Genomic DNA, 27,115 nt, shown 5'->3' on the forward strand with positions numbered 1-27,115 from the left:
GTTGAGACTGAAAGAAATGAAGAAAAGTGATGAATAAATGCTGGGTTCGCACTGCGTTTAAAGTTCCCAAATTGCCCAAAAGTACACAGGCCTTAGTGTGTGGGTAAGATACTTTCTGTGATACTTTGCTTTGCCAAAGGGAATGAATGACCAAGCCACGCTTTGTGTCACGCGTTGTGTCCCATAAATATAGGCGAACTTCCCGATTAGATGATGTCGCGGCTATCGCATTGTTACCTTTCCCTTGTATGGCCAGCTTTGAGCGATGGCTGTCGTAGGAAGGCTGTTACTTGGGAAATAACACGTGAACTTAAGTTGGACCATCGTTAGCAGACAGAATGCATGCACAGCTGAAATAAAGTATCGAATGTATTCGGGTTCCATTCTTTCTTCATCTTCGTCTCTGGTTAAAGCTCCGGCTTCCCGCCCTCCTCATCCTTGGAAGGGGCCGCTGAGCTTGACAAGGGATGATAACGGAACTGTTCACGACAAGGAGAACAGTTTCGTTGAACCAAGTCCAGCCTTGCAACACGTTCAGCGTAGCACCGTGGTCTCAGCTGCTTAAGCTGCGGAACTTACGTGCACGCTGTCCGCACTCTCAGGCCCGGGCAGCTCAGATCGATTCGGATAAAAGTCGCGTGGGCCGTCCCGAAATGCGGCAGAGTTTATCCGCTTCGCGAGCCAGCAGCGAAAAGCGGCCTCGTGTATACGTCCACGCTGTCTGCCGCCAAAGGAAAGCGGACTAGCGGAGCTGTCGTGGAGCCGATAATCCGGTTTGGCAGCTAGGCAGAGTATATAGAAGGCGTCTTTGCTATTAGCGGAGCTCCAGACTGCGTGTGACGTGCCTAATAAGAGCGCGAGACACGACTTGCAGCTCGCGGCAGCCAATGAACTCTGGGTGCCGTCGCCGGTGCGTCTTCTTGGCACATGCCTTACAGAGTGTGCCTCATTCAAGTCGCTCCTGTGTAAGCTGCAAACGCAGTGTTTGCGTAACGGCGGGCAGTGCCTCGATTGCGAGAGTACGAAGAGAGCACGCGAGTGACCGCGGGCGACGCGTCGCGAGCGCAATCAGCGCCCTCTTTTGCGTCCCTTTGGCCTTAGGCGGGGTAGCCCACGGGGCAAAGCGCCGCTCCTCGCGCCTTCATTGTTAACAGTAAACAAACGACGCAAACAAAATGAATGATAAATAAGACGTAAATAATATCATTGCACAGCATAACAGTACAGCAAGTTGGGCCTGGACTGTCCCCGAGTTGAATACTTTGTCTCTGGGACCAGGCCTCAGGCAAGCTCTGCGGCAGCGTTGCGATGCGGTGTATTTTTGTTTCTTTTCGGTGTTCTTTGTACGTTTGCTCTAGACACTCGTCCGCACTCACAGTTTCATTTCCCGCCCTTTCTCGTGTGGAATGGCGACGTTACCTGTTTGCTGCTGCTCTCAGTAAAGCTCTGCTCAGAAGTTGTTTCTTCATCGTTATGCTCGCGTTTTACGCCGCCACGCAGGCAAATCCTAGCATGAGGTTGCGACAACATTGTCCAATGCCGGTTGAAGCCGTGTTTTCTCCTCCGCGGGTCGCCTCCACTGCTCAACTGGAGATTACCAAGTAAGTAAGTGGAATGGCTGTGGTATGGTCTTGGGAAAGATTCATGCATAATTAAGATGGCATGTCCCGGGCATATTAGGCAACCAGTGCGCTGAACTAACAGCCCTGACTGCATGCTCGTAATTAGTCAGCCCTTTCAGTACTAACTTAACAAACGCTTTCGACGCAGCAATCATCTTTCAAGCCGTTGTGTCCATGACTCCTTATGACGCTTACTGAGAAATGGGAATTGCTGGCGGAGAGTAATGATGGCTCGCGTGTTCTACTACTTTTTCCGTAGTTTGACATAAAATAGGCCATTCGTTAAGCTCAACGAACGCTTCACTTTTTCTCCTTTTATTAACGCTACCACGATCTTTCTCTCATGCGTTTAAGTGTCAGCAATACAAATTGGATTTACGCTTTGTTAACCGTGTATGGCCAGCGTAGCAAATATGATACGCGGCTGCAAAAGTTGTACATCATTATGCTGATAAATGTGCTTTCTCACAGTGTCTATGCTTTTCTACATCCTGTGTATTACTTCTTTACTTGACGATATTGAGTGTGCTTAGATATCGCTTGCGACTGCCTACCATGTAGAGTTACAGCTATGACGACAGGAAACTAAATTGGTATCCTCCAACGCATTAATCAGCGCAAGGGCAAATGTTTTGAAATCCCCGGAGAAGATGAACTTGTGCAAGGGCTAAACAGTGATGATGAACCAGCCAGAAATTTAAGCATCAGTAACGCTGCATTTGGAGCAGTTTCGAATTCTGCACTTGCTTTTTTACACGTGCCTGCTCGAATTCGCTCGATTCAATTTGCATGTTAGAGGAGTCTCCCAGTTATTCTTCATATTTCAGTAATTAACGGACCGTTAATGGTAACATCTCTGAAGTGAATGAACTTTATCCGGATATGTCAATGCCTGGGAATTCAATGGTTAACGACTCTCCGCAAGATTCGAGGCAAGCCATGACCACAGTACCAAGCACGTTTGGAAAACGAGTCATTTCTGCATAAAATGCGAGATTCACTCTTTGGCGAAACAACCTCACACGGCATTCAGAGGTCGAACCATTGCTGCATTATTGCGTTACTGTTTCCAACAATCACCACTGTAGCACGCACGCGATTACAACAAACTGGCTTCTGTTTTATAAGGTGCATGTCTGGTAATAACTATATACGTTTTAGTTTAACTTTACATACGCACGCTAGGAAAGGTTGATACTTTGCTGGAGAGCTGTAAATTCATCTTCGAGTAGAATACAGAATAACACTAGAACTTGCTACACAGTGCGCAACTAAAAATTGTGGGGCATTTAAGCTCCGCCCTTTGACGGTATGACGCGACATTGGGGTTGTTCCTCTCTAGTTGCATACATGCTCACCAGCAGGTAGTCATAAGGTAGCGCTTAACGTTAGACTACAAATTACATTCTTTGTCAGAAGTGTTGAAACCAGGGCGTCTGCTTCTAAAGTGTGCGTTCATGGAAGTCCTTCGTATTGGAGAGGAAAGGACGAAAATAATGCTGCGAAACCTTCAAAACTCTATTTGTTGTTGTTGCTTTTTTTTAACAGCCGCCGGCATGCGGTCTTATCACTGTGATTCTGGCGCGCGTATCAATTCCGTATCCCGTGTTTGTTCATGCTCGTTGTCGCGATACGACGCGTTATCATTTTCTTTGTCGCGAAAGATGCGCCGATATCTGTCTCGAAGATTCCGATCACTTGCGTATGTTTCCACAATGTTCCAGGTTGTACTAGTAGCAGTTTGCGACGTTTAGATTGTTCTGAGCAGCCTTTAAATTGAGCGTTGACGAGTGTGACAGGCATTCTTTGTTCGACGATCGACGAGCATGTTTGTTGCTATCGCCGCCGCCGAGTTGCTTAGTTCGTTTGTGGGCGCAAGCCAGCCCAATAATGAGTTAATTTCAGTACCATCAAGCCTGTGTCTTATTTTGGTGTCAACGGCCTTGTCACAACTACGTGACAATAACCTTGAATTCGGGAGGTTTGGAACCCATTGGGAATGCATTAAGAGCCACATGGCGCGGCTCAAAAGCAAACACCCTGGGCTCTAGACTTCTTACAAAGACTGTGCATAAAAACCCCTGCTTGTCCTCAAGCCGTGCACACATGACTTTGTGTGGCGTAGCCGGTAACGTGTCTGGTTCGCAATCCGAGGATTGGCCAGTTAGAAACCCGCCTAAGATTCCAAAAACTTTTCTTAGGCGAAATCAATTACTTTATAACGTCCAATCATTTTAAGCATGCAGCAGCCTTAATTCGCATAACGCGCCATGTTTTTAATCATTGTCATTACACGCGTGACATCAGTCACGTTTTACTTGAGCGTTGAGGAGTGCTTGAAATTCCCGCGCGTGGTCATGTGGTTGTGACGTCACGATTAACCATGATTTTCGCGACCCAACGGGAACAATTACAACACCGACTATGGGTTTTCCGCGACACGGGACGTTTACGCTATGGCGTAACACAAGCTACACCGTTCAATACACAACGCAGAGAAAATTATGCAGTATTAGACTAGCAGTAAATGTAGAATAAACTTCATGTAGTGAGCAGCCAACATCCCGGCGAATAAAAAGTCGACGATAGATTCAATAAATGAACAGCAAACCATAAGCCAGGATATAGAAAAACAAGGGTTTAATAAGGCAGGAAAAGAAATAATCCCGACGTGGGTGGGCCTCGTAGTTCGAAACCGCAGGTTTGGCTTCAATACGCCGCGCAATAATAACCAGAAATAGGAAATGGCAGTGAAAAGGGAGGGGAGCCGGCGTTCTCACAAGGTTGACATTCATGCGGGCACTATCAAAATGAATTCTTGCGGTGTGATCGCGCGTGGAAGAAAAGGATATAGGCTAGAAATACATAAGAATTCGGTCATAAACAAAGACAGTGGGAAGTAATCGCAAATTTAGCCTTCAGACAGCCATTGCACCTGTTGATTGTTCAAAGGGAAACGTCACTGCTCTTGACGTATGTTTATTTGACAGTTGAATGTCAGCACTCCTGGCAGATTATTTGGTAGATAGTTACTGGAGTCTACTTATTTCGAAGGACCTCCTACCACCGATCGGAAAAAAACTCCCAAATTCGATCTTCTGAGGTTATGCTACGTAAGACGAACGGTTGTAGAAGACAAATAATTTCTAGCTTCCGCCTCTGACTCCCGTTACGAAAAAAAAAAAAAAAAAGACTCACCAACACAAAAACTAAGTGATGCAGGAACAGAACGGCCAAACGTCGTGACATGAGATAAAAAAAAAAAAAACAAAATCAACTTATTCGGCATTCTTAGGTCCATAGCCAGGAAAATGAGTTACCTAAATAACGTACATTTAAATAAAAACTACAAACAGCGCAGTCTAGAAAAGAGCGCTGTTTCAACAGAAGCTGCGCGATGGGTCATGCATGATTCATGTGGATCAGGAAGAAAAATAGGGAGGATGGTATAAACTGCGACATAGTTCGTATATTTATGCGCGGCAGAATGTTTTCTCCAGCAGTTCTAATTTACCTTTTTAAAGAGATAATGTCGGTGCAGAACTCTCGGTTGTTGTAAGCTCTCGTCCGGAATGACTATCTGCTCCGAAGAAGCGCAGTAATGGAGGCAGAAAGGCAGACAACAACAATAAAAAAATAAAATAATTCGGCAAATAGAGAGCGATGTCATTAAATGAAAACCAGGTTGTGCTTTAGTATGCCGCATAAGAGATGGGATAGCAGATTCCGTAGCAATCGTTCAGGTTTGCTTAAGCTCGTTTGTGTCCCTAAAAGGCTGCGAGTAAGATCAACGCAGATAATGAAAACAGGAAACTCATCCCCCCCTCCCCTTATTTTTTATTTGTAGAATCAGGCGCTGCTGCATACTAAGACGAGCAACAAGCGTGGACAAGGAAAATGCAGAGTTGAAACGGAAAAGGTCCTCCGGATAACCATTGTTCAGATCGACGCTAGTTATTTTGTTTTTCTCAAGCCGAAATCTATCGACGTGAAATCCCTAATGTGTCTTGACGTTAATCTCTCGGAACAACTCTGAACGAATCCATGGAAACTGCCTTCAGACGCAAAGGAAAAAGATTGGTTTGTCTGCATTCGAGATGTCTGTTTGTCTATTTATTTTTTATTAATTTCTTTTCTTGGGGGCGGAATTGGCAGTGGTAGAGAGCAATGGACCAAGAATTTACCTCGTGTCACATGGGATTGTGTGCAGAGATCTGAAAAAAAAAAAATAAAAAAGAGGTAGATTCTTCAGTGAATGGAATTCGGGGAGGATTGGTAAGGAAATTGGTTTCTGCTTGCATACCCCTTTGTCCAACGCGCTTATAAAAGTGTATTTCAACGCCGCTTCTCATTGGGCGTCTCCCCCGCCCGCAGTGATTATAAAAGCGCGCGATGCGCCATGTCTGGCCAATATAAAGGCTCTATGACATGATATCAGCAAATATGCAATACGGGAAGGTTTAGAGGTACGCCGCTTGGTCTTCGCAGAGCTGCGGTAAAAACAAAAACAAAATGGCGGTTACTTAGCTAAGTCAGGTTATACAAAGCGAGAGCAGTAATAGTCATGGATGAGACCGAATTCGTTCCCTGTTGTTGTTCTCGTCGCCCTTTCTTCCCCGCCGCCTTGCGTCGTCGCTTTGCAAGTCTCTCTTCTCGCTCTTCGGAAGTTTCCATCGCTCGTTTAGCTCTCTCAGCTTCATTTTTGCCTACGTACCGCTTCTTCACGGCGACCGATGTTGGCAGGATCAGTAGTTCGGCTTGTAGGCGAGCGTATCGAATGCTCGAACTTGTGTAGCATGCTACAGAAATCAGGCTACAGAAATTTCTGTTTTTACGCCATGTTAACTGTCCAAAACAGATAAGCTATTCAGTCGTAAGAAAAGAAAAAAATTCTAAAGTTTTTTTTTTATTTTTTATTTTTTTACGGAAAATTAGAAAAACGTAATGCGAATCGCATACAACGAAACAGTTTATCCAGCGAAAAAGAAAGGGACAACGGTCAGCCTCTCAATCCCGTCTACGCACGGCCAAAGGCTGAGAGTCAGAGAACGACTCAAAACCCCCACTGGAGCGAGAAAACAGAGACACGCAGTTCTAACATGAATCCGAGCTGAAAGCAGCGCTGCACCAAAGGAACAGCCATCGACAGACGTAACGACGTTGCGAGATGTTTGAGTTTCATTGGGCAACATCTGTGATGCGGAGTGCATTAATCAATGTTTCGAGTCGATCAATCCGAACAGAAATGCTTATACAACGCGACCCTTCCTCAAAACTCGTAGCTGAGAACTAATTGGTTCTCCATCCGAGGGCATACAAAGAACTTTTCGCGGTCGAGCAGTCAGATACGAGAGTTCTTGTCGCAAGGTCGTGTATGTATGCGAGAGCCCCGGGAATACGAAACACAAGGGAGAACACGAGATGCAACGTCGACAAGGCACGAGAACGGCGCTAACAAAAAGCCCCGAGTTTTGCGCAATCGAAAATAAGGTTTGCCCAGGCTTTTTTTTCTTTCTCCTTCTTTCCGTGCGTTCTTTGCTGACACGCGGTGTCTCGGAGGCACCGCAGTGACGACATCCGCGAGTGGAAACTCAATCTTCCGCCGATATGTCCGCATAGGGCGGCCTAGTCGAAGGTGCACTCGCCTCGAAAATAATTAACCCCATCGTCTACGACGCGGTATTCGATGTAATCCGGCCTCCTGCGAGTTATGCCTTGACAGCGTCGACGACCTCGAATGTCGACCTTTGCTATTCTATAGACCCTGCTATTCAGCGCCCGTCCTGTCTGTTCTTCACCTCCGTCCACGTCTGTTGCGCTGTTTTTCTATCAAGACCCTATCAATTTATGCGTATTTTTTTTTATTGCGTCTATACCGCCTTCTCCTCGTAAGGCGAAACGTTCTGCTATGCCGTTTTTCATACTTGCGTAGTAACTCGATCTGTCGAACTTTATTATTTTTGGTTATAACCAGCCTCATCCGAGCTGAGAGCGATAAGCGAAAATCCGTCAAAATGATGGCGACTAAAAGTTTGAAATACGAGAAATCGTGGGACGCAGAAATGACATGTAAAAGAAGTTTTCGAACAAGTGCATCCCCCTCCCTTCCCCTCGCCTGATGTTTCTTCAGAACGTTCGAGGAAAAATATTTAAATGAAATGTCGCAACCTCGGGACAACAGCACGCGCCCTCGTATTCTTTCCCTTCTATATAGCCTGCAATAGCCGAGAACTGTACTGATTCACAATTTGTTTGCAGCGCTGCGAGAGGCAGGAGTCAATCAGGATAACGATGCCTTTTCAGGGTGATCAGAATAATGATGCATGTTTGTCTGTGCTCCTACGGTGTATCGAATCCTGTACTTGCATGGAATGAATAAACTGAGTTGGAGGTTAGTGCACGTACGTGCTGTGCACTTTGTGTTTTGTCCTTATCTGCAACGCGCTGCGTTTCTATTACGACAAACAAACTCGCCCGAACATTCGCAATGGCTAATCACGATGATGAATGTGTTGCTACGCGCTAGTCGATGGGAGTGTAAGAATGTGTTAGGACAGTGTAAGAATATTGTACCCGTCGTCCTGATTGGCCCAAGTTGCCCTTGCCGTCGCCTTAAATCTACAACTGTTCTCTAATCCCCTCCCACCCCCTTCTGCCTTGCTCACGCTATTTCTTTTACTAGAATTATTATTAGAACTGCACGTGGCAATAGAATTCTCGTAAAAACAAAACTGCAAGGATTGACTGCATAGAAGTGCAAATATATTGTTAAGGGAAACTTACACAGCGGTTACCGCTAGTTGACTGTCAGAAGCACTCGCCACCAGAACGAACCCAGCTTAGCCTGAGCGTCGTCTTCTTCACAACACCACACCAGTGCGTCGCCGTCATCTAGATATTGCGCACCGTAACAATATCATGGAAATTCCGACGTTCTTTTCTGTGCGCACAACTAGGCTGGCTAACGGGCTTGCGATAGGGAGCCTATATGTTGCTCCCTATCTTGAGATACTATGATACTGTTCGTAATAAGAGCCTGAGGAAGATATTGGGCCTAAACCTTACCCAACCCGATTCATAGCATATATAATATACTGCTTAAACCAATCTTTAACTCTGCTGCCCTAAAGGTTACATGTCTGTCTGTTACATGTCTGGGATCCAAGGGTCCGGGTTTGCTTCCGATCTCAAAGAAGCTACACGGAAGAAGCGATCGACTCGGCCACATCGTGTAGTCTCGTGACGTCACAGAACTCGCTGATCAATTGGTGCCCGGTCTTGTCACCTGCCGACGGCCCCACCAAGATGCATGCTTCTGATTTTTTCACTCACAACGTCGACGACGCTAACGTCGGACTTTATGGAGATCAGGGCCATTAACGACGTGTATACCGTCGCGTTAAAACGCAGGTTCAGATGTATATCCTTGCGAAAGTTAGGGAGGTAGCCGAGCGCGGGCAGACTGTGCCACCTATCTTGGCTGACGGAGGTTGCTCGCAGAGCTTCTTTTTGTCAGCTTTGCCACCTTATCTTGGTACGGCGCCCCGAAGGCAAGACGTTAGGCAGTCCTTAAAAATGTCGGTTTTTGAGTCGAGCATAGCGAAAGTTGCATTTTAAACGAATGTGCGAAACCGGTGTGGAAGACTACGTTCTCCTAAGTGCACTGCCAAGCCCTGCGTTTTAAGTGAGTGCCCGGGGAACAGCGATACAAAAATCCAGGCATAGTCAAGAGGATCGAGAGAGCGAGAGCGAAAGAGAGACAGAAATAGAGAAAGAGAGTGAGAGAGCGAGAGCGAAAGAGAGAGAGAGATAAAGGGAGAGAGCGAGAGAGACTTTTATTCAGCGCAGGCGTTAAATGTTCGCTCTAGGTGGGCAGCGGACGGATTTCTTTTTTTTTTTGTACATTCCGTGCACAATGTCGTTCTTATTCCTGCGCTTGTATGCCTTGCTTTTGTGCCTGCATTACACGGTCCGGGAAGTCCACCGCCATGAAGGTAAACAAGTACCTGGTGGCTCTACGACGTGCGTCACTCGCAGGCAATTGTCAGTTCAAAATAGATCCGGGGTAGCTAATTAACAAACTCAATTTCTTCTTCAACTCAGCCTTGTCAGTATTCATGCATTTTAGTTGTTTCCTCGGTAATCTTTTTTGGCGAAGCCCAGTATACTTCGCGCTGCAAAAGTTTAAGATGTACCGGACGACGAACTTTGTAGTACTTCAATCTCACTTAAATCTCCGCCTCTTAAAAATCTAAACGTATTAGGTTTTACTACTGTTTCATCACTATGCTTACGCTTGTAACATCAAATAGCTCATTTCGCCTTTCTTTATTTTATTTTTATTTTGAAGAGCTTTCTACATTCGTTAATTTGCTGATTACAGTCTACGACAGACTGTAAGCAGCAAATTAACGACAAGTCGAAAGTTCTTCCGTGCAGTGCCATAAAAGATGCAAATGCGATGCTCCTGCGAAGCCTAAGTGCCATTAAGCCTGCCTAGTAACTAACTTCCGCAGAGTGGAAAAAGAAAATTTTTTGTTCCGTGAATATGCTTGCGCGCGTCTGTGACTGTTCAGTATACCTATACCTTCCACAGAGCTTGCGAGGCTCGGTGGTAGTCAAACTTCGAGTTGAAACACGGCGCGTTTGCAAAAAGTCACCTCACTAATTAGTTCTTGAATTAACCAGCAGTCTCATCTTCCGTCCCCGCTAAGCAGGATTTTGATCAAGTATTCAATCCGGGGACCACGTGCGCCAACTGGGGAGACGCCCCCATCAAGAACCCCAGGTCTCGACCACATCACACCATGGTGTAGCCCACAACTTTTTCCCTTCACTGTAGCACTGGTGCTTTCCCATCTGCACCAGTAATATATGCATGTGTCTACAGGAAGCTTACATGGCAAGACCGCAGGCAGAAGAAAAGGGACGAAGTCATTTTGTTTTCGTACCAGCGGCGTAGATTATAAGAGAAAAAAAAAAACGAGAGAGAAGCCCCTTACCAGTTCCTGCCTATCCGTATAAAAGTAACAGTTTTAATTAGCAGGGCTAAAATTACTTACATTGGGTAGTTTTTTAATGTTTTCCCATCTGCTTTGCTCTTGGCAGGGATCGAATAATGTACCGGTGGAATTCATATTACAACAATACGGTTCGCTTTTTGCGAGTTTATGTTGCCGTGAGCCATTGGAATCTTTATTAAGGCGAAAGCCTTTATTGCCTCATCGTGGTCGTCAGCAGAAGTGTCACGCTATTGCGGCGGCTCTGATTGGTCGAAACGGGATGACGTCATGGAGGTCTCGACTAATCACAGAGCACCACCACAGTATGCGCGAATGCGTACTTTATATGGTCATATGCCAATCAATGATGAAATACTAATTAGTGACTAATGAATTAAGTATTAATCAATAATTACTAATCAACAATTTCCAATTAATGGCTAATTAATAATAATTATCAATTTGTGGTAGTGGACTAATTACTGCCGCACACCTGATAAAATCAACCACACAACAGTAAATGCAGAACAACCGCGAATATAAAAGGAGCGCGATCTCGTCGCTGCCAAGCAGAATTCACTGGATAAATGCACTCGCAGAATGTGAAAGAGTAGTTGCTCGCTTTACTCGTAGTAGCATTCATATACGCAACAGTCGCGTAGCAGAATGCAGCACTCAGGCTTTCGCCTTTCATCACTTTAGTCACCAAAGTGTACTCGAAGTCTTTTTATAACAGCCACCGGTATGCGGCCTTCTCACCATGATTTTAGTGCACGGAACGATGTTGTGCTTTTGGTTTGTTCACGCTCAGCGTCGCGAGACACGGCTTTATCATTTTTTCGTTAACTCAAGATGCGTCCAGGTGTATCAGGAATAATTGCATCCACTAGCGTCTACTTCATCATTGTTTCAGTTTGTTTGAGGCACCTTTGGCGGTTTTATCTAGATATTTCTTCTCTGACCATTGGAGAGAGCAACGGGCATTCGTAATTAGACGACCAACGAACACGCACTTGCTGTTATCGCCACCGCCGAGTTGCTCAGTTCTTTCTAGGGCGCAAGTAAGTCCAATAAAGAGTTAATTTAAGCGCAACACTCCCTCTATTTGCAGTCATAGCCATTATCACGACTACATGAAAATATGAAAACTGGGCTTTACAAAACTCAGCGGCATGCAGTAACAGTGGAGGGAAGCATTGTTGCTCTTATACTTCGTATGCATTTTCTTACTTTTGAGGGGAGTAGAAAAGGCACGAGAAAGGAAAGGGGCGGCAATAAAATGGCAGCAATGAAAATTTACAAACCTTCGATGCGTAGATTTAGCAGCTCAGCCAAGTTTAAGTCTCACTCGAGCGCCTGTGAGTCTCCCCGAGTTTTCTCGTAAATTGTAATTTATGAAAAGTTTCCTTGAGGTTGAGGTCGTTACGAGTTACTGATGGTATTAGCCTTTCGAGTTATGTCGACAGATGCTTCGCCATAGCGACGCTTAAATGTTAAACATGGTCTATAAATCAGGATCATACCAGAGACCTGGCTGATCTACATCGTCATGCACACAATCACCACTACAGGCAGTGGGTAACTCTTGCTATCACCATCTGGAGTCTAGATCCGTGTCCTGACGGAACTTTAAGAGAAGGCATGAAGCCTCCTTTCTATGTGACCGGTTTTCATGCGAGAAAAATGTATTGAAGTGAACTGTGAGGGGCGCCTGTCATTCTTGAGGGAAGCAAACAACACAACCTCTTACGTGTTCTACGCCGGACAGCACACAAGATAGTGTTCTATAACCCCCCCCCCCCCCCCCTCGCTTCCCCCACATCGCTCGTAGAACACAGTGGAGACAAATCTCAGACGCCCGTCTTATACATCCACGCAGGGTTACAATCACAGCCCGTGCGAATGAGATGCAATAAAGTTATAGCCTAGAGGGGCTTATTTCGCCGTTTCTGCAGAAAGGACCTTAAAAGTATGCGCCAGAATGCGTGACTGATTCGCTTTCGGCCCTTTTGGAGAACACAGCTTTAGTAAAGCGTACACACTAGGTATTAATAGAAGAAGAAATGCGAAAACTCATAGCGCTAGCTCCTCTCACCCTACATGTCCACAGAACCGTCAGCGAAAATGTAAAGATGGCGATCATATACTGCTTCAAAATCTTTCAAGTACGAGAGAGCACGCTGCCGTCACAACTCCGCTTACGCTAACGTTAGAAGTAGTGACCCTATAGCCTAGACTTGAATATGACCAAATAGGTTTCAAGCCCTTGCTTCGTCTTCGAACAACAAGGCCTAGGAAACCAAGAGTACCAATTATCAAATAGGCTCCAGACTAGGATCACTTTCGGAGCGCTAAAAGCGTTTTTTCCAGCTACAGTTTCTCTGAGGCGGCCGAGTTGCATTAATAACCCTTGTAATGCGACGAGGCTAAGAGGTTTCGAGAATGACCCGTGACCGACTGCATTGTTCATGGCCGCCTGTGGAACCTCAGTTGCTCTCTTTGGACTCGTTATGCGCAAAATTTCGATACGTTCAAGGTGTGATACGAACAGGCATATTGAAAGTGGTTGGTATATTATGCGACTTATGACTATTCACTACTGCTTAATGACAATTAAGGAAAAATGGTTTTGTCATACCTCATTTGCAATTTTACGTATCACATTAAGACGTGACGATAAAGACAACACAATCGTGTACACACCTAATCGCCAGTCTATACACGAAGTCAATAATTACACTCAAAAAACGCATGTGACTAAAGTGGCGAATGCAAGAGTGACAAGGTCTATCTTCGACCGCGCACAACAGTTTCCTACACCTGGAAAAAGGGTAATCCGAAATTTTCCACTGATATAGGCAATGCCACACCTTGAAGGTAAGCTCGTACCGAAAGTAGAGCCTCTCGATCTATCAAGGTAGCCGATGTTGGTAGCCGGTGACGCATAGACAAATGTCGTCTGTATATATCGACATACGGACGCCTAATTTGCCTGCAGTGTATTGGGAAGACTATCCATTACAACTCTAAAGAGTGCGGAGGAACTACACATCCCTGCTGCACATCTCGCAATACGCATCACTGACAAACGAGTGAATGACGATATCACTGAGGAACGAGTGAGTGAATGTTAGGAGATGTCCCTGTACGCCTGTTCCTTGCAAAATACTGCAAACTATTGAGCTTTGAAGGACGCTATTATAATATCTTGTCACGTCAAGGATAATGTCGCATGTCGAGAGACCGACAGCTCTATGATGTTCAGTGCACAAGATTGCGTCCTCAAACCTGTGCGGAATCCTAACACGCATGCTGGCAGTGCTTTGCTGTTCTTGAGCCACCACGATAACGGTTCCTTTGCCAGCTTCTGCATCAGCTCAGCCACATAGAACGTCAGTAACATAGGACAGTACGAGATTAGGTCCGTCGTCTCTTTGTCACATGCCAGTACACGAGCAGCCCAAACCATCTTCGATGACGAGGGATAGAGCTAGTTCAAAACTTGATTTAAGAAATTTAGGAGTATTTTCTTGTGCAACATAGGAAGGTTCTGCAACATCAGGTTGGTGATGACGTCGGACACCCCATAATCCGCCAATCAATCAGTGCCCCAACATGTCGCCTGCCATATACCACCTGCCAGAGGCACACTTGAGATTTTTCGCTGACAACGGCAACGCCGGTGCCAAGCTTTTCGCTGAACAAGAGCGTTAATGCTACAGTTTGAAAACTGAAACGCACAAATATGTAACGATACAAAGTACAGCCTTAATTCACAAAGGCGCCCTTAAATGCCCGCGCGAGAGGTCGTTTGCGATCTACCCGCATGGACGGTGTACTAGTCAATCAAGATAACCAAACTCGCGATAGATAAGACTCTCGATAATCAAGAAGTGATTCTGAGTGCGACGACGCGCGCGACTATAGACCCCGAATCCGCTCTCAAGATAACAAGCTCGAGTCGACTGGTGGACATTAAGCGAAGTAAATAATACACGTGCGCAAAGTCTGATTGCTTTGTGGCAGTCGAGCCTCGTGCCCCGTTCCATTTGCGAAACAGGAAGAGATGGCCGAAACTCCACGACACAAAGTATTCTATTCTTTCTATTGATTTCGTATTGATCTCTCGTTCTCCCCCCGTCTCAACAACATGGGCAATCCGCTGTAACCAATCGTCGCAGAAAGTGAAGAAGAGGGAGAAATTATACGGCTGCGAACAAGATTGAGGATTTACAGAGGTTCCAAAAATACAAGCAACACAGACGAAATCGTTTTCTGGACTTGGCCCGTACCACCAACATTGTCCTGGCTCTCCGGCCAGGTTCTTTCCCCAGCCTTGCAGAAACGAGCGAAGAAGTTAAAAGGGCCATCGATTAAGGTTTAGAGCCATCAAGGCCTCTGCCGGCAATCGTGCTGCTTTCGTCCAATCGCACGGTCTTGAAGCCGTGGTTTATCCCAAATTGTTCTTTGTTCAGAGGTAAATGGTAGCTATTCTATTTAAGAAGCTTGCAGAGAGCTTCTATTAGAAATGGGGATAAAGAGGAACAAGGCGGCTCTGAAAACTTATTGTTGCGCACGATAGAATACCGTGTTATAAAGGAAGAGCTCGCAATTGTTATAAGCAATACAAGAAAATATCATTTTAGTACCAGAACGTTCTCGCCGTTCACAAAAGCGGGTGGTATTTCCCTTCAACTCCCCGCACTCTGGTTAGATTGTATTTTCGTAGCAATTTCACTGAGAAAACAATCTTGCGCTTACCTTGGACTACGTATTGTTAACAGCGTAAAGAGCGTAACATGCATAGCACGAGAGTATGCATCAGCTTTCCTCGAAACGGAATGTTACGTGATGCATGCACGAGTGCTTTTTAATGCGCATTGTTTCGGCACTATGTTTTTGAAATACACAAAATCTAGCTGACTTAAGGTCACGGTCCTTGAGCCATAGACAAGAACCGTGTGAAACGTGTGCAGCGGTACCAACAATGATCTCAGTTCGTACGACGTATGATTGAGACCATCATATTTCTTTCTTTACTCTCTTCTTTAGCTACTCTCCAGCATGAGACAAAATTTCATTTACAGAGGCAAAAAATTACCCTGTGTTTCCGACACCTGTCTACAGCGTACATCTTAAACGCCGATTTAGGCACGTTGGCGCCCCACATTAAAGCATCCTCTCTCAAATCTCGGCAGTTTCTTCTTGACCCTGATGTTTATATAAATAATTAGCATTCACGTTATAGCAACGTCTCTCAGAGCTGGAGAACTATGATGATGGTTTCTCCAGGAGCCTCATGATCTCAGTAAAGACATAGGAAGTTTCGCTCGTTTCATGCGTTCGTATAAGCTTTGTCCACAAAAGGCACTCGTTTCTTAAAGCATCACAGTTATCAGCTCTGCGATGAGAAAGTTCCCGGATGACTTCGGGCACATGCTATAAAAATGGCGGATGCATATGATATGGCTGCAGAACGCCTAAGCGTACCATCTAATCTTCCGTCTCCCTCCCTTGTCCATTTAAAGGCATGCTTTTTCAGCCCATATCTATATTGTCAGATTTTCTTCCTTCCACTTTTGACGTCTCGGCAACACACCCTCTCTATTTTCGTTCTTGTTCTGCAAGCTGCAGTATGTATTACCTCCGTATTTTTCGCGATCTTCCTTCCTCCAAAACACGTGCACACATTGTCCAGCTCTTTGCTCTAGCTGGCGGATCTTTTCTGAGACATCCTTCAATGCTCCTCCTGTACGCACTCATTCCAGCATCGCACAAGAAAGGCATCTCATTGAAAGGGACTTACACGAGGCTCGTCATATAGTCAATTATTCATATCAGCACCCACCCAAACTTGCAAGGATTAAAATGAACGAAAAAGAAAAAAAAAAAGAATAAACACTCTCCAAGAAAGTGCAGTAACGCCGGAGCCAGGAGATCAAAAGAGATTGCCGACCGACACGAAAATCACGGAACGAATTCCGCGCGACGATGAAATCCATTTTTCATGGACACATATTTCTCCAGGGTACGGCCGAAGGTCGGGTCTAGCTCTTTACGCATAAATATTATAGCAGAGGCGCACGCGCGCACGAGGACGGTTCGTCGGCAAGGCGGTCATGGTCAATTGTGTCTTGGTTGAAAAACCTAGCTAGAGTTACATTTCGAGAAAGTCCGAACTGAGCGCGGCATATGGTTGGACGTGGATACATGTTACGCAAACAGGAATCCCATTGACAGTAGAGTGCAAGCTCTTCGGAAAAACAGTTCAGCAATAAACGGGGACCATAAAATGAGGGCACGCAATATTGTGCCCCGTTGTGTGCTTCAGGGCAGCCCGTATCCTTCTTCTGTTGGTAATTCTTTTGTAGCACTGATTTGCGGCTGAGCATGAAAGTACAACTAGCCCAATCCTTCCCTCCTGCAAGTTTGATTGTAAACCTTCACAAGTGTAGCAAGAGAGCGAGGAATCAAATAAAAACGAACACCTATCCAATTGGGTTACAGCTATGGCGAACGATAAATTTGTCGATGGAAACGGAGAAGTTCGACAAGTACACAAGGTGCACTCGGAAGCCAAAGGCATCCTGCCCGACTGGAGTCAACGTGAAGATCCGATGCCTGTGCCTGCATAAATAATACGAGCGACCACAGCTGCGTTTAGGTAAACACATTCAGGAGCTGGCTGCATTCGTCAATGTTTATTTAGACTCCTTAAGCAAGCTTATCGTTTATTAATTAGCTCTTTCCGCTATTTTGGCAGTTTATTTTATTCCCCATACTGTTTATATTTACTCGACCCTTCCTGAACGGTCGTACTCCCTACTTGCAGTCGCTGCTTGTCAGCCTGCTGAATTTATTACGTATAAATACGAGAAACACGTAAGTGGATTTTGTTGGCTTCTGCCTATAGGGAAGAAGTCGAAGTATGTAGGCACTTCTGAGTGTTAACATTTCTGGGGCAACAAATAAACCGTTTACTTGATCCCGTGTGTTTGCTTTGACTTGGATTTTAACAGCGAGTGCACGCTAGTCCGCACCCTTCCACTGCTAAGTGAACTTCCCAGTGAGGCATTGCCGAAACTGATTTCTTGATGAAGGCTGAGTCACGTCGGAAGCGTCGAAAATAAATGTATCACAAAGTTCGTACTTCCTCCAGAGGTGGTGGTGGTGGTGGTGGTGGTGGAAAGCATTTATTACAAAAGGAAAGGTTGCTTGGGGAGTCACCATTAGTGGGCCGCTCCCCTTACAATACTAGGTGGAGTCCCATTCGTTTCCAGAGGCACCCTTCATCAGAAGCCAGCTGCCCAGGATCGTGGAGGGACACTGCGGAAATGGCGAGGGTGTTGTGTCCCCTCGTGTTGACTGTGAGTGTTGTCTAGTTGAGATGGTAGCGGTCTCGAGAAAGAATTAGGAGTCGCAGTAGTGTTCTGTCTTCTGGTCGGGGCTGGACGATGGGACGGAGGAGAGTGACGAGGTCAGGTAGCGTCTGGAAGGCTTTGGTAGACCCGGAAGGTGGGGACCATGAGCAGTCCATCAAATACCTCAGTGGAAGAGACACCGAATATCCGTACCGGCATGAAGATTGCGGCCAGCGTCGGAACCAAATATTTTCTTGCAGCCAGTTGGGAAACTGCACGTGATGTCAGCTCGCAATGAGGAGGAGGAAAAATTGTGTATATAGCAGCACTGAAATGATTTGGGAAATGTAAATGAGGATGGTTGCGGCACTGAGATTATTTAATGGCCGATAGTCTAGGGCGAATGATTCGCTTCACGTTACTGCCAGCTTCGTTGCATCTCAATACTTGTTACATAGGTAAAGAGAGTGCGACAATAAACGCAATTCGCTTCTGGAGATAAAGTACGAGGCTGCGAAACTTAGGTAGATATTTACTCCCAGTCGACGTTTCAGATCGAGCTCAGCCTAACTGAAAACACTTTTTCGCGATAACGGTTAGCCTTCTGCAGGAACGTCGAACCTAAAGAAATATGTGAATATGCCTGCGTGCCTCTGTGTGTGTGTGTCACTGTTTACGAAACTGCATTGTGTTGGATGGTATATGTATACAGATGTAATGTTTATTAGTTGGCAGGCGACTAATTATTTCCACTAATGCTCAACTGAAGGAAAAGAAGGATTGGAAATTAATTAACCGGGTGGTATCAGCGTCGAATCGCAGTAATTCGTCAGAATGCAAGACTTGCATGAGGTTCATGTCAGAAAAATTCTGAAATCAGCAAAGATCCTAAAAAAGATTTAATATTCTTGAAAGTTTCGAACAACTTACTTGCTAAACGTCGGTCTCGTGATATACACTGCAGCTGCCGGAGGGAAACACTGAGCGTCCTGGCCTCTGCCTTAATGTCACGTAGTACATCCTCAGTTATTGTGATCAGTTCCAGAAAAGAATATGGTACAAGTTTTTCTTCACTATGCCATATAAATCGAAGGTCTCCTTGCACAGCCGGAGCTGCCACTGTGCATGCGCCAGGCAACAGATGCGCCCCGCGTGACGTCAATGTTGCGCCGCCGACTCCGCAGCCTCGCTGTGCCAAACAGTGCGTCGCTCGGTCGCGCCGACTCTTGACGCTCACTTTGAGCGTCGCGCATGCGCAATAGCTACAAATGACGTCATTACTTGGCCACTTATAAAGAGAGGATGAGAAGCGTTCGTTCTTCAGAGATGAACGACGGACGACAAACATTTACGAGAACACTGCAGAATCTGTACTGGAGAAATGCGTAAGTCTGAGCGTTGCAGCGGTATTCCGCGACTGCGTCTTTCCTTTCCTATAAAACAGTTATAAAACGCCGGTGAGCTAAACAACCGCACGCTGCGGCTGGTGACGTGGAGAGGATCCCTACTTTTTCTTTCTTTTCTTATTCAAATCTGTTTCTTACCCAGAATTGCAACATGGGGGTTAGATTTGATCCCAGCATATGTTCAGGAAGCCCTTTAAGTTTGGACGAATGAGTAGCAAATAAAGTACATGATGGCAAAAAAAAAAAAATGCTGTCCGTGATAGCTCCCATGACGCAGTTATCCCAAAAAGGTGGCCCTTCAGAGTTCCTGTTCTTTCTCGGTGGAGACACTCACACTATACTTTCCCGTTAATTTCGACTCGTTTAGAGGGACTGTCTATTGACGTTTCCGATTATTTTTTTTTTCTTGAGTCATTCGAAAGCTCCACTCCCAAATTAACGAATACCCGGCTGCGCATGCTGCTGAAAAACACAACCGAACAATTTCAGTCCCAATTTTTTTTTTTTTTTTCATAGGGTAGCCTCGTTTTTTCAATAGTATACGTTGTGGGCTAACATTGATGTCGTGGGCATGATGTAAAGGTAGTAGAGGGACTCTACGTAACTCTACGAATTCGACTGCCACGCTACCTGGGTCAAGTGCAGAGTGCGACATTAACTAAGATGCACAAATTTTATTCAAACTATAATATTGGAGTACTAACATAGCCTTAAAAGGGATAAAATTAATAAGTAGGTCACAACCGATTAAATTAAAGCTGGTCGTGAAATTGACTAAATGAAATCGCTGGCATTTACCACAAATGCCAACTATCATTTTTTGTCCGTAGCAGCGCTGCCGATGATAACGCCCCTATAAATATACGGAATATTTGGTTGGTTGGTAATTACTTTATTTATAGTCTTGCAGAGCTTTCTCCGACGGGGCCTTAGGTCTCCTACGTGGGGACGTCGAGGTGTTGCCTCGCCGTCGCCTCGCGAACCTGCTGGACGGCCCAGAGTTGGTCTCCGAGGCTGGGGCTGCGCAAGGCAGCGGCCAACCGCGGCGGGAGGGTTCCGGAGTTAGCAGCGTGCGGGTTTTTGTTACAGCGCCAGAGCATGTGCTATATCAGCGTTGCATACCTTGCATATCTTTGTCGGGTATGTGCCGGGGTAGAGCCTGTTGTATTGTGTGATTTTTTTCTAAACCCGCCGGGGTGGCACAGTGGTTACGCGCTTGACTACTGTTCCCAAGGACGCGGGATCGAATCGCGGCCTCGGCGGCCGCTTTTCGATGGGGACGAAAAGCAAGGCGCCCGTGTGCTGTGCGATCTCAGCGTGCGTTAAAGAACCCCAGGTGGTCGAAATTTCCGGAGTCCTCCAATACGGCGTCTCTCATAGCCTGAGTCCCCTTGTGACGTTAAACCTCACAAGCCAACCCAAGCCAAGCCAAGCTTTAAAAGTGGATCAAGGAATGCTAAAGAAATAAACATAGGTGTAATTCATCTTTAAGAGAGATAACTGGACTGCCTTAGGTTGATATCACCACAAAGTAACTGTCTGTATGATGCTGTTGCAAAGTAGCAAAATGTAGCAAACGTAAAATATGTATTCTTGCCTGTAAACCTTGAGTTCTTCCGCCAATGCTGTAACGAAGATATACCAGAATATGTCAATATTGTGAGCCTTCTGTGGACCTTCTTTCATTTGTACATGCCATGATCTTCTTCTTTCATTTGTACATACCATCATCATCGTCCCGCCGCGCCGGCTCCGGCGCGCGCCTGGGTTCGTGATCGGATTAAAACGCTAGACAAGGCTTGGCTGTCCTTGCCGTCACGACCTCGCCGTCTCGACCTAGCCTTCTTTTACAAGTGGTGGAGGCGAAATTTGATCCCCTTGCTGCCTTGGGCCCTGCCTCTCGCTGGAGCTACGTTCCGGTCGCCGTTTGGCAACTGCCACCATCGCTATGTCTACCGACAGTACCCACGAACAAGCCGGACCCTCTCCTCGGCTGCACCACCCCGTCCGACTGTGCCCACACGACAGCGCGACCCGCCGCTGTTCGCTGGTCGTCGCGATGAAGACGTCGATGACTGGCTTGACACCTACGAACGCTGCGGTGCCTACAACCGGTGGGACGATGCTCTGAAATTTCTCAACATCTCGTTCTACCTTATTGAGGTCGCCAGGACTTGGTTCATCAACCGCGAGCCCCACACAACTAACTGGACCACCTTCAAGCAGCAGTTCCGACAGTACTTCGCCGACCCGGCAGTTCGGACTGAGATCGCGAAGACCAAGCTCGCTTCACGCCGTCAAGGTCCTGATGAGTCATATGCGTCTTACATAGAGGCCATACTTGCACTCTGCCGGCGTATTAGTCCCACCATGGCGGAACATGAACGAGTACACCACGTCTTGAAAGGAATCAATTCTATAGCGTATAACATCCTAGTTGCCCAGAATCCTTCAACTATTGATTCCATTATTACGACCTGCCAACGCATCGACCAGCTGCAGTCCTCCCGATTGCAGCCCGCCAACGCTACTGGCCCGACCTATGCTGATCTCGACCTGCGGGCACTTATTCGAGCCATCATCCGCGAGGAGCTCCAGGCGCTCAAGCCTGTCTGCCGACACGGGTGCGAACACTCTTCCGCAACATCTAATGACGCAGGTCTTCGCAGCATCATCAAAGAAGAGCTGGCAACAATCACCGAACCTATAACATCTGGCCCTCCGGCACCCCGCTCAGTACCGACTTACGCGCACGTCGCAGCATCCCCCCCTCCTTTAGTTCCCCCGCCTCGACCGGCACCAAACTACAATCACGTCAATGCAATAACGACGGCTCAACCTGCACCACCCTATTACGCACCTTGGCGCCCCTCCCGACCAATTTGCTATTACTGTGGCATTAGAGGACATATATCTCGCGTCTGTCGTCGCCGCCTCCAGAACGAGCGCCGTGGTTACGATACCTTTGAAAGTGACATCCCTCCAACGTCATATTATCAACGCCGGTTTACTCCAAGCCCACCTCGAAGGTCATCCCAACCTCCAGAATCCTCGTCTGAGCCTCGTGGAACCCATGCATCCCGACGTCGGTCCCTATCCCCATACCGCCGCTCAGTTTCCTCTCTCCGACCCGCAACAACTATCCCTGTCCGCTATCCGGAAAACTAAGCGTTGCAGTTTCCGGAGGTCAAACTGCACTCTGCGAACTTACCAAAAGTCCTCCAGATCGCCCGTATAATGTGATTTCTGTTTTCGCCGAAGGATTACCGGTCGAAGCATTGATACGGGAGCTGCAATTTCTGTCATTCACGCTGATTTGTGCTACCGTTTGCGAAAAGTGATGACACCATGTGATGGGCCTGAACTCCGTGGAGCCAATGACGTCCCTTTGCGCCCTTTAGCAAAGTGCACCGTACGAATTGTTATTGACGGCGTCCGCCATCATGTGCAGTTTGCTGTGCTCTCACCATGTGCGCATCTGATGATTTTAGGATGGGATTTTTTGTCAACCGCTTCGGCGTTAATTTCTTGTGGCGACCGTGTTATCCATATGACAGACAGCGATTTTTCATCTGAAGTTTCTGAACGACATCATCCCCTAGTTGCCGCCACTGATACTGTTTTGCCTCCTCAGTGCGAAAAACTGCTTACCGTTGTTTCTGACCACATCACTGACGGGGACGTACTCATCGCACCATCTCATCGTCATATTGCACGCGGTATCGCCTTCCCGTCTAGTCTTGTGAGGTTCTGCAACGGCTCAGCGACAGTAGCGGCCACTAAAACTTCACGTGAATCCCTCGTGCTCCCAAAAGGAACTTCTCTCCCCTGCATGGTGGATGTTCAACCTTTGTCCTTGATGGTGCTCACCGCCCCTCTGCCTCAGCGCCGTGTTTCGCCAGACGTTTCTCTTTCTGTTCTCACAAAGACTATTAATCCTAACCTCACGCCGAACCAACGCCAAGAACTGCTGACATTGCTTCGACACCACCAAGCCATTTTTGATGCCACTTCTCCACCACTGGGACGGACTAGTGTTGCGCACCATCGCATCATTACTGAAGGTAACTCTATCGTTCGCCGACGGCCTTATCGGGTTTCCCTCTCTGAACGAAAAGTAATTGAAGAAAATGTAAATGACATGCTCTATCGCAATATTATTCGTCCTTCGACAAGCCCATGGTCCTCCCCAGTAGTGTTAGTTAAAAAAAAGGACGGCTCGGTACGCTTTTGTGTTGATTACCGGGCACTCAACAAAATTACCCGCAAAGATGTATACCCAATGCCAAGAATTGATGACGCCCTTGACTCCCTCCAAGGCGCCGAATATTTCTCGACTTTGGACCTCCGCTCAGGTTATTGGCAAATACCTATGCACGAGGACGATAAAGAAAAAACCGCTTTCTCAACTCCCGATGGCCTTTACGAATTTAATGTTATGCCTTTCGGACTTTGTAACGCACCAGCGACATTTGAAAGAATGATCGATACTGTGCTTCGTGGCCTAAAATGGAGAACCTGTTTATGTTACTTGGATGACATTGTCATCTTTTCGTCAACTTTTAACGACCATCTCACGCGCCTGAATGAGGTCCTCACGTGTCTCGCTTCAGCGGGCCTTCAGCTCAACACCAAGAAGTGCCACTTTGCACAGAAGGAAATTAAAATATTGGGACATCTAGTCAGCAATGACGGCATTCGTCCAGACCCTGAAAAAATCATCGCGGTCTTGAACTTTGCTCGTCCACAACGGATTACAGAATTGCGCAGTTTTCTCGGCCTGGCGTCTTATTTCCGGCGTTTTATAAGGCATTTTGCAAGTATTGCTGCTCCACTTCATGAACTACTTAAAGCACGCAGCACTTTCGTGTGGACTGAACAGGGCGAAGCCGCTTTTAATAATCTGAAGCACGCCCTCACATCAGACCCTGTTCTTGGCCACTTCAGTGACAGCGCTCCAACCATCCTGCACACTGATGCTAGTGGTCTCGGTCTTGGAGCTGTACTCCTGCAGCGCGATGCAACTTCGCGGGAGAAAGTGATTGCCTTCGCCAGTCGGACTATGACTCCAGTTGAGAAAAACTACACCATTACCGAGCAGGAGTGCTTTCCGTCGTCTGGGCTGTCCAAAAATTTCGCCCTTACCTATATGGTCGGCATTTCACAGTTGTGACCGATCACCATGCTCTTTGCTGGTTGTCTTCGCTCAAAAATTTGACAGGCCGACTTGGCCGTTGGATTCTACGCCTGCAAGAATACAATTTCGACGTCACTTATAAATCGGGTCGCCAACACCAAGACGCCGACGCTCTTTCTCGCTGGCCACTTTCGGAATCGGCTTGCTGTTTTTCTTCCCAATGCATTTCCACCTATGACCACAGCCGACCATCTCTTTCCCCGACGTATATCACAGCAGTTTCATTTGATGACTCTGAAAACAAACACGCTCTCCGCTCACAGCAATTAGCCGATGCCTACTGCCGACCCATCATCGACCGCCTTATTGGCGCTTCGGACCCACCCAATGCTCGGCTTCGCCGACAACTTCGCAATTTTAAGCTCGAAGATGGCATCCTACTCCGCTTCGTGTATTACCCTGATGGAACTCGCTGGATCCCAGTCGTGCCGCGTGTGCTTCGTCCACGTATACTGGCGGCTCTCCACGATGACGCTACTGCAGGTCACCTTGGTGTTGACAAAACCTACGACCGAGTGAAAAAACGATTCTTTTGGCCTGGCCTATCTTCCTGCGTTGCCAAATACGTCGCATCCTGCCCTCTGTGCCAACGTCGCAAACGGCCGACGTCTTCGCCCGCTGGCCTTCTACAACCTGTTCCCTGTCCCGTCACGCCATTCGACGTAGTCGGCATTGACTTATATGGTCCCCTACCTCTCTCCGATGGGGGTAACCATTGGATTATAACAGCTGTCGACCACCTTACACGCTACGCTGAGACAGCACCTGTACCGACCATTTCCGCTCAAGAAGTAGCAAATTTCTTTTTGCGATCAATTGTATTGCGTCATGGCGCTCCTCGGGTGCTCCTAAGTGACCGCGGGACGGCCTTCTTATCGGCAGTCGTTGCCGAAGTTCTTCACGCGTCATCCACCCTTCATAAGACAACCTCAAGCTACCATCCCCAGACTAACGGGCTGACTGAGCGATTTCACCGCACCTTATCGGATATGATCTCCATGTACATCACACCGGATCATCGAAATTGGGACACTATTCTACCATTCGTCACTTTCGCCTATAACACAGAAGTACAGCGGACTACCGGTTATTCTCCATTTTTCCTTGTTTATGGCCGTCCTCCCACTACAATTCTCGACGCTTCCTTCTTCTCTACGCCCGACTACTCCACATCAGTACCTACCCAGTTCTTATCTCGTGTGGCCAGATGCCGTCATCTTGCCCGCCTCAACACAACAGCGTGCCAGGAAGACCGCAAGAGTCGCTACGATTCTACGCATCGCGTGGTCTCTTATCGTCCCGGTGACGAAGTACTGCTGTATACACCACTGCGCACCCCTGGCCTTAGTGACAAATTCCACCACCGCTACCTTGGTCCCTACGAGATTATCAGCCAAACTTCTCCAGTTAACTACAAAGTCACGCCTGTTGATCCCCCAGCCGATCGACGCCACCGTGGAACTGAAATTGTTCATGTTTCTCGCTTGAAACCGTTTGTGCGCCGCGGTACATCGGTTAATTAGGAGCGACCAGGCTGGCCGCTTCCGACCCCCCGGGCAGATTGTGTGAGCCTTCTGTGGACCTTCTTTCATTTGTACATGCCATGATCTTCTTCTTTCATTTGTACATACCATCATCATCGTCCCGCGGCGCCGGCTCCGGCGCGCGCCTGGGTTCGTTATCGGATTAAAACGCTAGACAAGGCTTGGCTGTCCTTGCCGTCACGACCTCGCCGTCTCGACCTAGCCTTCTTTTACAATATGTTTACACTCATCTCGGGCGTAGACTGTTCCTTTAATTCGGACCCTGTTTATTTTACATTACACTTCTTCTCGCTAAGGTGTGTGAACAACAACAAAAAATTCAGCCATTGCTATGCCGGGTGGTAAGCAGCGGTAACCATTCGAAAAGACAGGTAGCCACGCTACTGCCCGTCTGGGAACGAATGTCAGTGCACAGTGCCTCCCTCAGTCCGGCAGAACTGCGATAACCCGCTACTAACCACAAAAAAAATGATCATGCAATCGTTAAGCACTGCAGTTATCTTGCTATGTTCACTTAACCAGGATGAGCTATACCATGTTACCTCGTAACCATAGTCGCAAGTCGGGGCGTCCGTTATGGCGAAAGGCGCTCTTCCGTTTTTGCCCCCACCCCCTTTTCTTCCGTCCACGTGTTGCTCTGGAACACTGCCGTAAATTCCGGCATACACTACCCGGGATATGCATTCCTAGGATTAAAATGGTCGGATTTGCTGCCTACTGACGATTTTCCCAAAAGGAAAAGGAAAGAACTGTATTATTGTGGCATAATCTAGTGCAGCTAGCTATAGTTAAAGAAGGATCGTCGGGTGCGCTCCGGGGATGTGTTTGCTCACTTGCGAGTCATTTGTTGGCCCATTCAGACGATGGCATCACCTTTTTTTTCCTATAAAATATGCCTTGGAATTGTTGTTGCATTTGTATTTGCAGGCTAAAGAAATAGAGGAGACTCCCAAACTCATTGCATGACCTCTCTGAAATAAAGA

The 27,115-nt window shown here is 46.9% G+C and overlaps 1 long non-coding RNA gene across 1 annotated transcript in view; it reads left to right on the plus strand.

Moving 5' to 3' along the window:
- LOC146199673 (uncharacterized) overlaps window positions 1-27,115 on the plus strand; it is a 178,685-nt gene that overhangs the window by 37,611 nt on the left and 113,959 nt on the right. The window contains exon 2 of the long non-coding RNA XR_014704763.1: window positions 1,501-1,601. This is a non-coding gene — a long non-coding RNA (uncharacterized LOC146199673). The remainder of the gene's footprint in view (window positions 1-1,500; window positions 1,602-27,115) is intronic.

Source organism: Amblyomma maculatum, chromosome 2 (assembly GCF_055883805.1).
Source record: "Amblyomma maculatum isolate TAMU_Amacu chromosome 2, ASM5588380v1, whole genome shotgun sequence".
Lineage (NCBI taxonomy): Eukaryota > Metazoa > Arthropoda > Arachnida > Ixodida > Ixodidae > Amblyomma > Amblyomma maculatum.